This window comes from Ochotona princeps, chromosome 6 (assembly GCF_030435755.1).
Source record: "Ochotona princeps isolate mOchPri1 chromosome 6, mOchPri1.hap1, whole genome shotgun sequence".
Lineage (NCBI taxonomy): Eukaryota > Metazoa > Chordata > Mammalia > Lagomorpha > Ochotonidae > Ochotona > Ochotona princeps.
This window is the reverse complement of record NC_080837.1, coordinates 32948215-32964086: the sequence shown is the minus strand read 5'-3', so window position 1 is coordinate 32964086 and position 15872 is coordinate 32948215. Positions and strand designations below refer to the sequence as shown.

General features: G+C 41.1%; 1 long non-coding RNA gene across 1 annotated transcript in view; it reads left to right on the top strand.

Annotated features, from left to right (window-relative positions):
- LOC131480456 (uncharacterized) overlaps positions 1-15872 on the top strand; it is a 368356-nt gene that overhangs the window by 245619 nt on the left and 106865 nt on the right. The window lies entirely within an intron of this gene.

The window sequence follows — 15872 nt, the reverse complement described above, 5'->3', positions numbered from 1 at the left end:
GTTTTTTTCACTTGCTTTCAAAATTTATCACTTACCTCTTATAATGTACCCCTTACAGAAGTAATTTACAAGTGAAAATTGAAAATGAAACATTGGTTATACCAGATTTCACAGTGGAGTGAAATTGTGGTAGCTAGACCCTAAGAAAATAAGCAGGCTGCTTTTCTGTTTGTGCAACATCTAGCCAACATGCTTTCCGCAGGATGCAGGTACCTGTGCTGAGCGCTTCTCTACCTACTTGTTTAGGAGATTCTAACAAACTCCCATACTCTTGTAAGTTTCTACCATAAGCCTATGACCTTCATTAATGTAACTCTAGTTTCAGGGGTTTTTTTTCCTATTAAAATGCACATGTTCTTGAAGAGAATAATCCATGAAACTGTAATCCATCAAAGAAGCATAGTGTGAATCAACTTGTCAGCTCTATCCCAAAGTGACAGCTTGGGAAGAGCAGGTTTATTTTCCTATGTTGTTTTGGCAATGTCATTTTTCACTTCTTTCCCCACTGCCTCCTGTGCAGATATGAACAATGATTTAGGCTTTTATCAGATCATTTTATGTGGCCTCACTTCCTGTTTGGGGGACAATTGCTTTTTTTGGCATTGGTAGAGAACTTTGTAGGAAATCAGGATTTTTGAATATATTGGGCTTAAACAGAGATTACATGCCAAAATTATACTTCTAGATCTAAAATAATCTAAAGATGTCAGATCTGAAAGTACTGTAAAATATAGACAAGGACATCTTACCTATTTAGACATCATTTTTCATCAATCATAGCACTATTTTAATTTAGAATATATCAGTGCACTATATTTGATATGTATTTAAAGTACAGATTTTAAGAAGTAACTGAAAATTCTCTACAAAATTTTGCATATTTTTCTAAATTGTATTTTATTGGTTGAGGATTTTTTGTTGATATTTCTTGTAAGTTTTATGTTGGCTTTTCTCTTTTTTTTCTGCATCCATTGCGCTAGTTATGTGTTTTTAGTCCATTGGTTTAATGAATCAAATAAGGCCAAATTAGTAAATATTGCATTAAATATTAGTGAATTGAAATTTTGAATGTTTGACCCACTTCTCATTTCCAGGATAAGCCCAATTTATCATGATGAATTATCCTATTTTGTATTAGTGGTTTTTGCTAATCTCAGGTTTCTATAGTTTTAAGAACCTATTGCCACACCCCATCTTAGCTTCTCATAGGTCAATGGAACCATAGTTAAAGTGTTTGATTGTATATCAATTCAGCATCCTCACAGCCTCACCCAACAATTTGAGCTGATTGTTCTCTGGACGTTTTGTTCTCCAACTCACCACTGTGAGAATGTCTCTTCTGTTTTAATTTTGATCCATTGTTAGTGGGATCTCTTTTCATAACCGTGTGGTAGGATATTTCAAATTTGTATTGATTTTGTTCATGTTATTCAATCCCATTTACCCATTTTCTGAACCGTTTTGTAAAGTTATTTCTAAATGTGATGCTTTTTGTTGTAGTTGGGGATATTTTCAACATTTTCATTTCTCAGTGTTTATTGCTAGCATAAAGAGTATCACAGTGGTCTTTTAAATGATGCTGGGAAACATCAAACGTGAATTTTAAGTAGAGATGTGACAATAATAATGTGGGGAATGGACTTTTGGGGTAAAGTAATTGTGAACCAATAAGTTTTTAGGAGGTCATTATTGCAATTCAAATGTGAGGAAATAAATGCATGAATCAAGGTATGGTTGTTGAGCTGGGCAACATGGAGAATGAGGAAAATATTTGAGATAAATTTCAGGAACCTTGGTGTTGCTTAGTATGAGACACAGAGCAGGGGAGCTGGTTAGGTTATTTTCCAAATTTCTGGATGTTTCCTGAAATAGCAGATACAGGAGAATAAACAGGTGAAATAATAAGTCCACAAGAAATATGAGTTCTTGATTAAGTCTCTGGCTGTATTATAAAGTGTTTCTTGGCTTTAACAGGTTCTATAACCACTAACTAGGTGACCAATATAGTGATACGCTATCATGTTAGCAATAAATGAATGAATAGCTTTAAAAATAATTGTTGTAGAGCAGAACCCTTTATTATGAAAAAGAATAACACTTTGCTGTTTTTAAAGTTCTACCATGATGTAAATGTGTTTCCATGATGAATAGAATAACAAAGTTGCCTAGTTCTATATGTGGCTGATTTGTGTTAAGTAAAAACATTCTGATCTTCAGTGATGGGCTTTGGGAGAAATAGTAACCACCACGTATAGCTTGGTCAGCTATGAATACTCATCTCAAACATGCTGTCAAATATTGAGATAGTAACTAATACATTTCATTAAATACTATTTTCAGAGCTATCACTGTATAAAATAAATGATTATATCAAATTTCTAAAATTTGAATGTTTCAGGTTGGATGGCAGTAGCAATTGGTTTTCTCATCTACTGTGGTTGCTTGGATGACAGAAATTATCTCTTCTCTTAGATGAGGAATAATAAACTCAATAATGCGCTGTCAGTTTGTCTCTAATGAGTGGAAACAACAAATGAGGAGAAAAGTTAAGTCCTTTGCAATGAAGCCATCTGTGTCACTGTTTGGTCTTAAGAAGAAATCCTCATTTGTCCTCATTTTAAAATGATAATTCTCCTTGAAATTTTAGGGTCAGGTTAGTAAGTCTCTGAGATGCGCCAGTTGTGTCATTTAGGCTTTACTGGAATTCACCATGGAATAAAGCAGTAGCTTCAATGCTGTTAACGTAGGAACTGCAGTCTTTTCCTGTCTCTCTACTAGAGACCTCGTGAGGCAAGTCAGCCCTGGACTTGCAGCTCAGTTCCCTGAGCTAGGTAGTGAAAAGACAGTCGGTCTACTTGTGACACCATCATAGTCAGTGTTCGCTATTCATAGAACTGCACATTCCCTATTGTGGCTCCAACACATGTATACATATTTAAATTTAAGCTAATTAAAAGCCAAAAAGTTACATTTTATTTTTAATTACATAAGGTACATTTCAATAATTTAAGAACCAATTGTGGGAACAGCATTGTGGCATAGTGGGTAATGCCACTGCGTATAATGCCAGCATGTATTATGGACATTTGTCTGTGTTCTGTCTGCTCCACTTCTAATCCAACTCCCTGATAATATACCCAAGAAAACAACTGAGGAAGACACATACACTTGGAATTCTGTTACCATGTGGGAGATTAGGTAAGGTTCCTGTCTCTTAGCCCAGCCCCAACTATCATGATCATCTTGGGAGTAAACCAGCAGATGAAAAATTCCTTTCCCCAACACTCACTCACTCTCTCTCTCTCTCTCTCTCTCTCTCTCTCTCTCTCTCTCTCTCTCTCTCTCTAGATATATATCAAATAAATAAGCAAAAAGTACAAGTGCCAGGTATGTATGAGGCACCATATTGGGCAGGGCAAATAGAGAGCATTTTTACTATTGCACAAAGTTCCCTTGGTCAGTGCTATACTGAGACAATGAATGAAAGAGATCCATTCACCTTGAATGAATAAAGTCTGAATTGACTTTCATAGACCACCTCTTTCCCTATATCCAATGCTTTTTGGTTTCACACAGACTAGTAATCTTTGGTCATCTTCTAAAGTTTACTTTTGGAGTCTACATCATAGTTCAGAAGATAATCACCAACTGCTGCAAATACATGCGAAAAATTTCTATTGTGTAGCTCTGTGGATTTGGTGAGAAATATAAGAAAGCTCACTAGACAGGTACATATTTGTCCTACCTTATCTGGACTTCTGTTAAAAACTAATACTTATCCCCAGCTGTAGACACCTGTCTAGGTTCCATTGAACCTAGTTAAGTATTACAATGCTGGGAGAAAAGCAGCCAATAGCTGGTGGACATCCTGGGCCTGGTTAATGCCACATTCATGTTAACTATACCAGTGTGCCAGCATAGTTGCCTATTGTAACTATTTTTTTAAAGATGTGTGGGGGTCAGATGCCAGCAGACAGGGTCTGGAACCCACACACGAACCATGCATGTACCCTGGGTAGGCAGGCAGAGTCCCAAGCTGGCATGGCACACTGCCAGAAGACTGAGCTTGGGAATTTGCATGCTCATGTGCAAGGGGAGGGAGGCTGTGAATTGCTCAGAGAAGAAGGTCTGGAGATGTGTGGGAGGGAGGGCTGCAGAGGGGGAATGTGACAGGTGAGGAATGATTTCTGGGGGACTTCCACAAACCAGTCTACTACTGCTTGCATCTAAATGAGGGGGCTGAGACTAGGTGATTTAGAGGAGGGAAATTGGAGGACTTTTTGAAGCCAAGCCAATATACCCACCCACTTGGGAGACCTGAGCTGTGCTAGTTGATATTGACCACTGCCTACTGATGCAAACACAAGCCTTGGCTGGAGGCCTGCCTGGCAGGGCTTGACCATAGTACCGGCCAGTGAGTGTCAGGACCGAGTGTGGACCGTGTCAGGCTGGGCCATGACACTAACCAGCTTATGAGAAAACTGTCAGAAAGCAGATTCTATGAGGGGTTGTGGCCTCACCACTGTGGGACTGCCGTATGAACTGGTTTGTTCAAAGGCTGGAGGTGTTGATGGACTGAGCTTGGCATGACAGTGGAACATGCCAACATTCATGGGCACTGGAGTTGGGAATAGGCCAGACTGGTTCAGGCTACAGCACCTGCAAACACACGCAAGAAGTAGATGTAGGATGAAAGGGGACACAACATCCACCAGCACACACAAAGGCCAAACCTTGGGTGCAGACTGTGCCTGGTAAGGCCCTAGCATCCATTGGCACATGTGAGATCTTGGTCTGTGAGTGGGCCTGGTGGGGGAACTTGGAGAAATGGTAGGTCATTACTCCCACTAGTGAGCATGTGAGCCAGGGCTGGGTGTTAGTCAGGCTAAGCAGGACTGCTTCACTTGTCAGCAGGTGAGAGTAGTCTCTAGGGGAGCAGACCAGAGTACATTGGCATGCCCAGTAACCAAGATGGAGTGTGGGTCATGCTGGGCTAGGCTAGGCTCACATTTGCCAGTTTGCATAAGAGCCAGGAATTGGGGCACGCTGGTCAGGGCTAGGCTGCAGGACCTGCCATCAAGAGTTGGGAAGGTGATTGTGCAGGGCCAGGTCATGCTGTAGCATCTGATGTCAAAGATCAAGCTGGGTTATGCTAGCTGTATCAGAACAACCACTGGCATGCACAGCAGCTGTGCTTGGGAATGAGTCTGGTCGGGGTCCTAAGGGGATGACCCTGCTCGGCTGCAGTTTCCACCCTGAGTGCGAGAGCTGGAATGGGAACTGGAATGGGGGCAATGGTGCTAGAGTATCCCTTGGCATTGTTGTGACTTGGTCTGATGTGTGCCAGACTTGGCTAGACTCCAGCATCCATTGATGCTCATGAGAGCCAGAGTGGGTGTAGGACAGGCTGGTTTAGTCTCTACACCCACTGAACCAGGCAAGAGCTGGGTCCGGGTGTGGACCAGGTGTGGCTGGGCTGTAACACCCATCAGTAAGAACTGAAATAGTATGGGCTAGTTGGACAGGGCCACTGTTCCTGACAGGACAGGAGGTAGACTAAGTCAATCTGGGCCAGGAACCCATCAATGTGCATGAGATCTGCCATGGGAAGGAGACTGATAGAGGATCTTGGGAAACTTCTATATCAGGAAACGGTCCCTGTAGGTGAGCACAAGAACCCAAACTGAAAGCAGTCCAGACCAGGGTAGGTTGTAGTCATTGCTGGCATATGGTCTGGGGGCAGGCCAGGCCAGGGCTACTTCATAATACCCACTGACAGATCTGAGAACAAAAACAGGGTGCAGGACATGCTGGGTTGGGTCTCAACACCGTCCAGTTCACATTCGGGCTGGGCTGGACTAGGCTGTAACACCTGCTAGCATGAGTTGGAACTGTGGCAGGCCAGGCTGAGCTAGGCTAGAGCACCTGCTGGTAAATGCTGAGGTGAGGTGAATTATGCCTGTCTGGGCCACAGCTCCCATCAGCACATGTGAGATCCAGGATGGGTGGAATGCCCTATATATTGGTGAGAGGACTAAGTGATCATATCTACTGGTACTTGCATGAGGAAGGGCAGACTTGTTGGCATTTGCTGCAGCACCAGTTAGCAGGTGCTGGGACTAGTGGTAAGTCCTGTCAGGCTAGATATAGAACCATCTGGAAAGTCCAAGATCGGGCACTGAAAGTGGGTCTGGTGGGAAAATTGTGGGTACCCCACTGATAGCTGCTGCTTCCACTGGTCAGCATGAGAACCAGGGCTGGGGGTGGGTCTGGCAGGATGGCAGTGGTATTGTCAACGTGAGTGTGGATAGGTAGGTCAGTTGGGCTGAGCTAGGCTGCAATGCCCACTGATGTGTACAAGAGCCAAATGGAATGCGGGACAGACTGGACCAGTCTGTTGCACATACTAGCAAACACAGGAACCAGAGCTGGGGGCCCAGTGGGAGTTGTTGGATGTCACTCTGACTAGGCTGCAGTTACTTCTGGTGTATACGAGGGCTGAAAATATGGTGGGAAGGAATAGGTTTGCTTATGAGATGTGGCTGGGGACAGAACTTACCCTGTAACTGCAACCGCCAGTGTATAGGCTAATGTGAGTTTTAGGCTAGACCAGACCCAACTTTGGCTGGCACACAGGGGGTAAGGTTGGGGTCACCTCTGGCAAGGTTTCTTTGGGGACCTCTCTAACTGGATGACTGGACTGAGAAGCTGTACCACGGTGAAAATCACAGGATTGTGGAGTACATGTATCAGAACTGAATCTCCATGGTTGCTGAGGCCTGTGTAGTGGACAGCTTGCCCAGCTACTCATGCAGGACATGACAAGCAGTTCATTGAGGCCTGTAGAGGACGTCTACTACCATGGAGGGCAGAACAAATTAGACAACTTTCCCAGTCAAGTATTGACAGCAAGTACCTGGGTGGGTAGAGACTTTAGAGTGGACTGTGTCAGCTAACCGATCTTGGAAGGGTTTCTTCAACCTTGGAGCAACAAAACCAACTGCATCTCAGAACTATTGAAACCACTTAAGCAGTACCCTCATAGCTTGCTCCACATTGTGGTCTTGGATGACATTGGGTGGCCATCCCTCATTCCTGGGTACTGAGATGGTTGGTAGGCTGGGAGAGGTCCTCTCCCTTGTTTCCCCACTTTCCTCAGAGACAATAAGAAAAACGGGAGATTAGAGGCAGTTTCTCATTCACTTTCCCCATTCCTTGACCCTTCCCACCCTAATCAATAGTCCACTTGGGCATGCATCCTCTCAACTATGTAAACATCATCAAAAATAAAATGAATTATTAAAAAACCCAAATAATTACTTTAGTTATTCTATCCAATTGTGGTATAGACTCTCTCCTGACACATACAGGTACACATGCAGCCCAGGGATGTACCTTCATATATTCCACCTACCCAAATGCATGTTTCAACATCTTCTATATGTTTATGTTATTGACATCCAGCAGTATTACTTTATAGATAAATTTGTCCTAGCAATTTATTAATCTTATGGAAAAATACCATCATTAACTTGCAGTTGTTTTTACAACAGTGACAACAATGCAAGCATCATTTACGTTCGGTTTCATTCTGAGATGTAATTTTCAACTACGTTTCCTTAGTTTGTACCCTTTCTTTAGCAGCAAAAAAGGTAGCAAGTTTATGCAGATTATACCTATGCAAAATCTTGTAATCATTTGAAAAATAAGAAGCACTTCATAACTTTGAGTTTCATTTGTTAATTTTCATTAATATTTCACTTACTGTGGACTAAAAGAACATTGTTCATTGGCCTAAGAGAATCTAGTTTTTCAATAACTATATGTACATTTACATTCTGTTTTTAATTTGGCTTGGTTATTTGGAATGATGACATTTAGAGAGTAAATTTCGTAGAATGTATACATTTCCTAAGACACATACATTTACCATTTCTACTACCAAGGCTTTTCAGAAGGGCATGTCCTGTGTTTGTCTCTTTCACTGTTTTATGCTTCCATAAACAATTTCCAGAGCTATTGATCCATTTTTGTCTAGTAAATTTGGCAAATTAATATAGCTAAAACAGAATGCAAATTGTATATTTTAAATAAATAGTGTAAAAGTTTATAAAAGTTGCTTATTTATGCAGGAGCAATATATATCACTATTGCTGTGTAACAATATTTTGTTCAACACTGGATCACAGATTCTACTGTGTCCTACAAGTTCATATGGCCAATAGTATTGTAGTTGTCTTTGAGTAACTATGCTGTATGATATTTGCACAACAAAATCACCTAATGACTTGTATCCTCAGAAAATATCCCTGCCATTAAGTAATGTGTGGTTGTACATACATGTAAACATGAAATAGAGTAACACGAAAAGAAAAAAGGAAAAAGGGGTAATCAGAATTAGTCACACATTTCAGATTTTTAAGATATATGTATCAAAGTTATTTTCCCCAGAATTCATTTACTTTGTGGGATTTACTTTAAGCAGGCTGCTATTAGTGTCTCTGACTACTTTTCTTTGTTTTTGCATGGGGCAGAGGTGCAGGCTTTTATGTTTTTAACTTTCCTGCTCAGGACATTGTTTGGCTAAAGCAGGCAGCAAGGGAGACCATGATGCACACAATACCTGCCTGTGCTGGCAACGAGAATCTAGCATGAAATCCACATCATCCATTTTCAGACGTGAGGTGTCCATGTCACAAAGTGAGATGGTTTCCAAAGGTTTAAGAGAAGCCACTCAGAGATGGAGACCATCATGGCAACAGAAATTGGACGATGGATAGAATGCTGTGAAAGTGTAAGAGCACATACAAGGCAACACACAGGGGCCACTGACAATGATTGATAAGCATTCAGTCTGCAGGAGGACTGACTCTCCCAGAGACTGAACAAGCATTTAGGGCCACACAGTGTTCTGGGCTAAATGCCTGGAGACACACACCCCATCCTGTGCTGACCTTCACTGCTGCTGCTCACAACAAAGCATCTGAACAGATGGGCAGTGTGTTATTTGCTCATCTTAATGAATGGGAATACGATTACGACATACCCATGCAATAAACATCTCTATACTCATCCTTTGCTTCCTTGACATCATCCCAAAGAAAAGGTTTTGTATAAAAGGGCTTTGCATGTAACAATTTTGAGTGTAATGGTCTTCAAAAATATAAATGGCATTGAAAAAACTCTAAAATCCTTTCTACATCTCTTCCCCTTCTAAAACACATTACAAGGATGCAACTTTTCTCCCCGTAATGACATAAGGTGAGCTACATCCATGGTGTTGCTGTGCTGTATAAATGGATGCCTTTAAAGATGCCTGAGTCAGATGAGGTTTCTTGCTGTACCATCAATGAAATCGAGTTTGTGGGCCCGGCGACGTGGCCTAGCGGCTAAAGTCCTCGCCTTGAAAGCCCCGGGATCCCATATGGGCGCCAGTTCTAATCCCGGCAGCTCCACTTCCTATCCAGCTCCCTGCCTGTGGCCTGGAAAAGCAGTCGAGGATGGCCCAGTGCATTGGGACACTGCACCCGCGTGGGAGACCTGGAAGAGGTTCCTGGTTCCTGGCTTCGGATCGGTGCGCATCGGCCCGTTGCGGCTCACTTGGGGAGTGAATCATCGGACGGAGGATCTTCCTCTCTGTCTCTCCTCCTCTGTGTATATCTGGCTGTAATAAAAATGAATATATCTTTAAAAAAAAAGAAGAAGAAGAAATCGAGTTTGTCCACTGCTGCGTTCCACGTTACAGCATTTCCCTGAACAAGCAGCTTGGGGTTGAGATATCTTGCCAGAATTTTCTGCTTCAACTACTATCTTCATACCCTTCTTTTGTTCCCATTTATTTTCTTCCATCATTTCATATAAGTCAGGGTATGCTAGTGGATTTGTTTCTGTACTTGTTTATTTTGAAGCTGAAAAACAGGTATTTACCTGGGCACATTGTGAGACTATCAGTTTCTGCATGCTGGTGGGTGGTTTCCATGGAGTAAAAGAGTAGGTGCGAGGGGGTTGCTTTTTGACAGTTGGCTCCCAGCATTGTTTTTTCCCTAATTGTTCCTTGTTCTTAGTTGTATTATGGAGAACTGGGAATAACCCATGTTTGAATTTCAGCTAGGAGACATCATTACACAATTTAGGAGCAGTGTGTCTTATTATTTCTGACCCTATTTAAGTGTCTGAACATTAAAACCTAAAGCAGAAGCACTAAGCACGTGTTTCCAATCGCATGATTTCTGCATCAGTTTGCTTGGTGTTTGTTTCCCATTACTGGCATCAGACAGATTTCACTTAGGAATGCTACATGATGCAAATGCTGCCCTAAAAAACACTTATTCCTTCTTGTGTTCCTATTCACAACATGCGATATTTTCTAACTTTGAGAAATCACTGCAGTAAGTTGCAAATGATTTATGGAGTGACAAGTTTTTCCTGCTGCATAAAAAGAGAACCAATGCTGACTGATGACTGCTGTGATGCACTGTTGTTTCTTACAATATTTAGTTTATACAGAGCTCTGAAAACCCAGCAGGCTCGGAACCTTCCATACAGTGAGACAAAACCCAGACAAAAATGCATTTAATGTGCTCATTCGTTTTTCTCTCTTTTCAATACACTTCCAGTTGAGCAATCGGTTTCATGCTCCAGGGAACATTGCATGCTTATTACTTGAGCTATGCAAAGAGCTTGCACCAGGTTTGACTCCTGAGGTGAGAGTAGGAATTGTAGCCCTTTTGGTTTTTCCCCATGCGTTTCTACCAACAAGGGAAAATCAGCCACAAGGAAACTCGCAGTGCGTGCTGTGATTGAGGAGAGGTCACACACGTATGTGCATGTGGTTAAGTGGAAAGAGCAAGTAAGTGGTTCATTCAAGCTTCAGCTGGGTAGGGAGAACACACTCACGTCTTGGTTCAGTAGGTTTGTACCATGACACTCTTCTGCTCAGCAGGATACACTTGCAGGGAGAGAAAGATATAAAACACAGAGAAAGCCACAAGAACAGACACAGATGGAAGGAAACCGTATGATCATCCATGAATAAAAGCCATAGCTCCCCCATCCCACCCCCCCAACCCTGCTGATAAATGATTCACATACTACTGGGAGCTTCATTTTAGAGATACTTACACATCAGTGCACATTTTTTTTTTTTTTGCTTGACAATCCTTATTATGAAATGTTCTGGGATAACAGTGCTAGGGAAAATCTTTTGCTTTTGCCTCACCCTGAAGAGATTAAGTATCCCCTCCTGCAAAAAGAATGGAGCACAAGAAACATCATTCATTCACATATGATTTGGCATCACCTTTGGCCAATGACTCAGATGGTGTAGCATGCCTTAATTTGGAAATTATTGTTCTTTCCCTGGAGTGTTTGCTTGCCTAGTGGTTATTGAGTGATTTTGAAGATGGGAGAGGCATGGGGCATAGGTGAAGAGCAAAGTTCACATGCATAGTACATTCCGATTAAATGGAGAGAGGGTTGTAGAGCAGAGCTGAAGTTGGGGGTAGTTTTGAGTTTCATGCAAGGTTTCTCTAGATCCATCAATGCTTGCACGGATCCAGGACAGACCTGAGTAGTGTGTCAGTACAGTTTAAGTGCCAGTGGGTGTTCCTGCATAACCACTTGCCAGGCGCACAGAGCTTTGAACTTCTGAAGAATACTAATGAGCATGTATACACACGGACAACAGGGAAAGGTGCTGGGCATTGTGTGCTGTGGGTGCTGCTCCTCCCCCCACAAGGAGATCCAAGCCTCTTCCTGTTGCTTGGAGTACGAGTTTATTACAGGGAGCACAGGGGCCTCCTTTACAGCCAAAGACATGTCTGCTGTGCATGTGGGCCTGGCCAGAGGGGAGCGGAATCAGGGTCCAGAGGAAGCATGTGGAATAAGTAGATAGGTCATTGTGAATCTCTAGCCTGGACCAGGACACAGAAGACCTAGTCCAGGCAAGAAACGCTTCTGAAACCACATCCTCTTGAGCCCTAAGGCTCTTTTGTTAGCACTCCAGAATTCAAGATGTATTTATGTTTGTTAATTATTTAAACTGTTCTTATCAGGGCTTCACTCATATAATATTCTTGGGTTTTCAAATGAATACCTCAGAACTTAACTTTTAGCCCAAGATCTGTTGCTGCAAAGCACTTAAGCTTCTATCGGATGAATTATCCTGCTTGCTTATAACATAAGCTTTCTATTGGCGTTATCTTAAAAATTAGATGAGTAATTTTTCTCCACATAGTTATACTTCTCATTAGAAACTAAATATCTAAGTTTAAACATCTCAGTAGCATCATTTAATAATAACAAGAATACTCATAAATATATGAGAATTTCAAAGTAACTTTTTAAAAGATTTGTTTATTTTTATTGGAAATTAGGATACAGAGAGGAGGAGAGACAGAGAGGAAGATTTTCGATCTGATGATTCACTCCCTAAGTGACCTCAATGGCCAGAGCTGAGCTGATCCTAAGCCATGAGCCAGGAGCTTCTTTCAGGTTTCCCACATGGGCGCAGGGTCCCAAGTCTTTGGGCCGTCCTCTACTTCTTTCCCAGGCCACCAGCAGAAAACTGAATAGGAAGCGGGATTGCCAGGATTAGAAATGGTACCCATATGGGATCCTGGCACGTTCAAGGCGAGGACTGTGCCAGGCCTCAAAGTAACTTTAAAAAGCAAAAGTAGGGCCCAGCAGCATGGCCTAGTGGCTAAAGTCCTCGCCTTGAAAGCCCCGGGATCCCATATGGGCGCCGGTTCTAATCCCGGCAGCTCCACTTCCCATCCAGCTCCCTGCTTCCTGGTTCCTGGCATCGGATCGGCGCGCACCGGCCCGTTGCGGCTCACTTGGGGAGTGAAACATCGGATGGAAGATCTTCCTCTCTGTCTCTCCTCCTCTCTGTATATCTGACTTTGTAATAAATAAATAAATCTTAAAAATCTTTAAAAAAAAAAAAGCAAAAGTACATAAGGATCTTTAAAATTAAGTTCATATCACAATTATACATTCATGTGATTGTAAAAATTTTACCTTCCTTAGAACTGTAATGTCTCATATTGGAAAGATGTCAAATTATAATCACTTTTTTCTTTCCTTAATAGAATTTGTTTAGGTAGGTTCTCGGAACTCCATGGAAAATTTCAGGATAGCATATTAACAGATTAGTTCTTTGAATGGCCATATTTTTCACAGCTTTCTCTTCCAATAATCCAAATCAAATAAATTAAAATGTGAAATATCACAGCTACGTTAGTTTTGCTCTTGTATTCTCACCATTGTCATTTTTTTCCTGACTAGTAGATGCCTTTCCTCCTCGTTGCCTCTCAACTGTTTTTCTCCTTGTTTTGAAATTCAACCTCAGTGATTTTTTTTTTTAATTTGCTTGGAATGATTACCTCCAAAACACTTGTCAATCAAATCCAGGTGTGTCAGCCATCTACTAAATCATTTTCTCTGCTTTAAACATGCTGAGTTGATGCTACAAAAATAGTAACAAATGTTTGGCCAAAAAAAGGTACAAAAACAGCCTTAATTATAACTTCTGCCACCAGGATTCTTCATTCTCCAAAGCATTTCTGCCATTTTATGCCCTAAACGCTCTCCTCTAGCCCCCATTGTTCAACACTGTTGCACTGTGATCTACTTTTCCCATACCTAAACGCTGAGTGATGGGAGCAGTGCATTTCTATCCTACCATCTGCAAGGCAGACATTCTGAAAATACCAGCAGGAAGATGGGAGGGCTCCCTACTGTGCACCAATAGCGATCAATCGATCAATCTAGTTGTTTATATAACTGTGATCTCTGAAATTCCTTCTTGACAATTCCATGCATCTCGAGGCTTTTTCCCATGTTGTCCCCTGATCCCATTATCTCCAAGAGGTTCTCTTTCTGATTTGCATAGAACAATTCTGGAGCAAGTAAGATTTTTCAGTTGTTGCTCCTTGGCTAGCCTACAAAGCCACAATCCTTCTAGTAGAGTATTAATACCATTCACAAATTAATAAGGGCATATAGTGGTGAAACATGTGTTTCTTGTGGAATTTGCTTCCATATAGTTTTATAGACTTGGTAATTATAATTTTAATGGCTCATTAAATAATCTCTTGCTGGTGTTATATAATTAATAAACCACTCTTTTATGGTTGAATGTTTTGGTGGTTTTAAGTGGTTTTGTTATCTTTATCTGTTTTGTTTATATTACACCACAACAGACACTTTATTTTATTTTTATTTTATTTAATTACATTGTATTATGTGACACAGTTTCATAGCTACTGGGATACCTCCACCCCTCCCCACACCCTCTCCCCATGTTGGGTTACTCCACCTTGTTACATAACCACAGTTCAAGCTCAGTTGAGATTCCCTCACTGCAAGCATATACCAAACATAGAGTCCAGCATCTTGCTGTCCGGCCTAGTTCAACGGCTTCTTAGGGAGACCCTTCCCATATACCATCAGCAAAAATTTACATCATTATGGAATTAGTTGGCATAGTAATGAGTAACCAATATGTTAAAAATAAATGCGAGTTCTTAACCACATTCTGTGACCACCTCATTAACATTTCAATTTTAGTTTATACACAACTTATAACATAACATACATAGCATTACATGTTTTACATAACATCATATCATCTTAAATTAAGGCAAACATGTGGTATCTAACCTTTTGGGATTGGCTCATTTCCCTTAGCATTATGGTTTCCAGTAACAAACACTTTATTCATGTGACGACTTCAGTCCAAGTTATTCCTTCAGAATTAATTCTCAGGAGAGTGATTAGGTCAAAGATATGAATATTTTTATGTTGAATTCATTTCCAAATAGGTTGTATCAATTAGCAGATCTCTTGGCTGTGTGTAAGTTAAAATCCTTCCCAAAATTCTGTCAAGAGTATTTCTGCTTTCTTACTATGTAAAATGAAAATTATTTAGCACATATACAAGGGTACTTCAAAAAGCCTATAGAAGCAAAATATAAAATGTTTTTTATGCAAAAGGTTTTTAAAATCAGTTTTTCATTATTTGCATTTTCCATAAACTTTTTGAAGGTACCTCATATGCATAATCTCCAAAATGTTTTTGTACTAAATTACCTTTCACTTCAATTTTCATGAGTTTTTTAGTCACCCTTATATATTTTTTTCTATTTGTATTTTCTAATGTAAATAATTTTTCCATACATTTTGGCTGCAAACTATGTGATGAATGTCTTCTTTGCTATTTTTTAATCTTTGAATTTATAAGCCACTTATGCACAAGGACCACTAACATCTTGTCTGCTGTATTTTGTGCAAGTGCTTTGATTTTACTATTCTGGAGAGAAGGAGGATGTGAGAATATTACTGAAAGAGAAGAATAAGAGAAGAATACAAGGAAATATGGTAAAAGCTTCAAAGAAAGACTCACTCAACTCAGATCTAGGTAGCAGTGACGTGGCTAAAGGCATCGAGAAGGTCAAACTTGTTAGTAAACAGGAGGCCACCATGGTGGCTCCCCCTGGAACACAGAAATCAATGAGTTCCCAGTACACTCACCCCTTCTTCAGCAGAAGATGGAAAGAAGAGCTGGTATTGCGCCTCCTGCAGGGACAACAGCTATTGATGCTGCGGCCCCACCAAGCCCTTGCTACACATGGACCAGTGCTAGTTGCAGGCCTGCTTTCCTTGTCTTTTATCTTTGCCTTGACATTATCAGTGATGTCATGTGGCTCTGCCTCTGAGGGAATGGTCTCACCAGAGTCTTCCTGTAAGTTCACATCCTGTCTCTGAGCCAGAGTACCTAATGCAGAGTGGATTCTTTTTAGATGCTGTTTTTTTTTTACTTTCAGTGAAAGCTTTAAACTTCAAGTGGATTTTCAATTTACATTGACTTG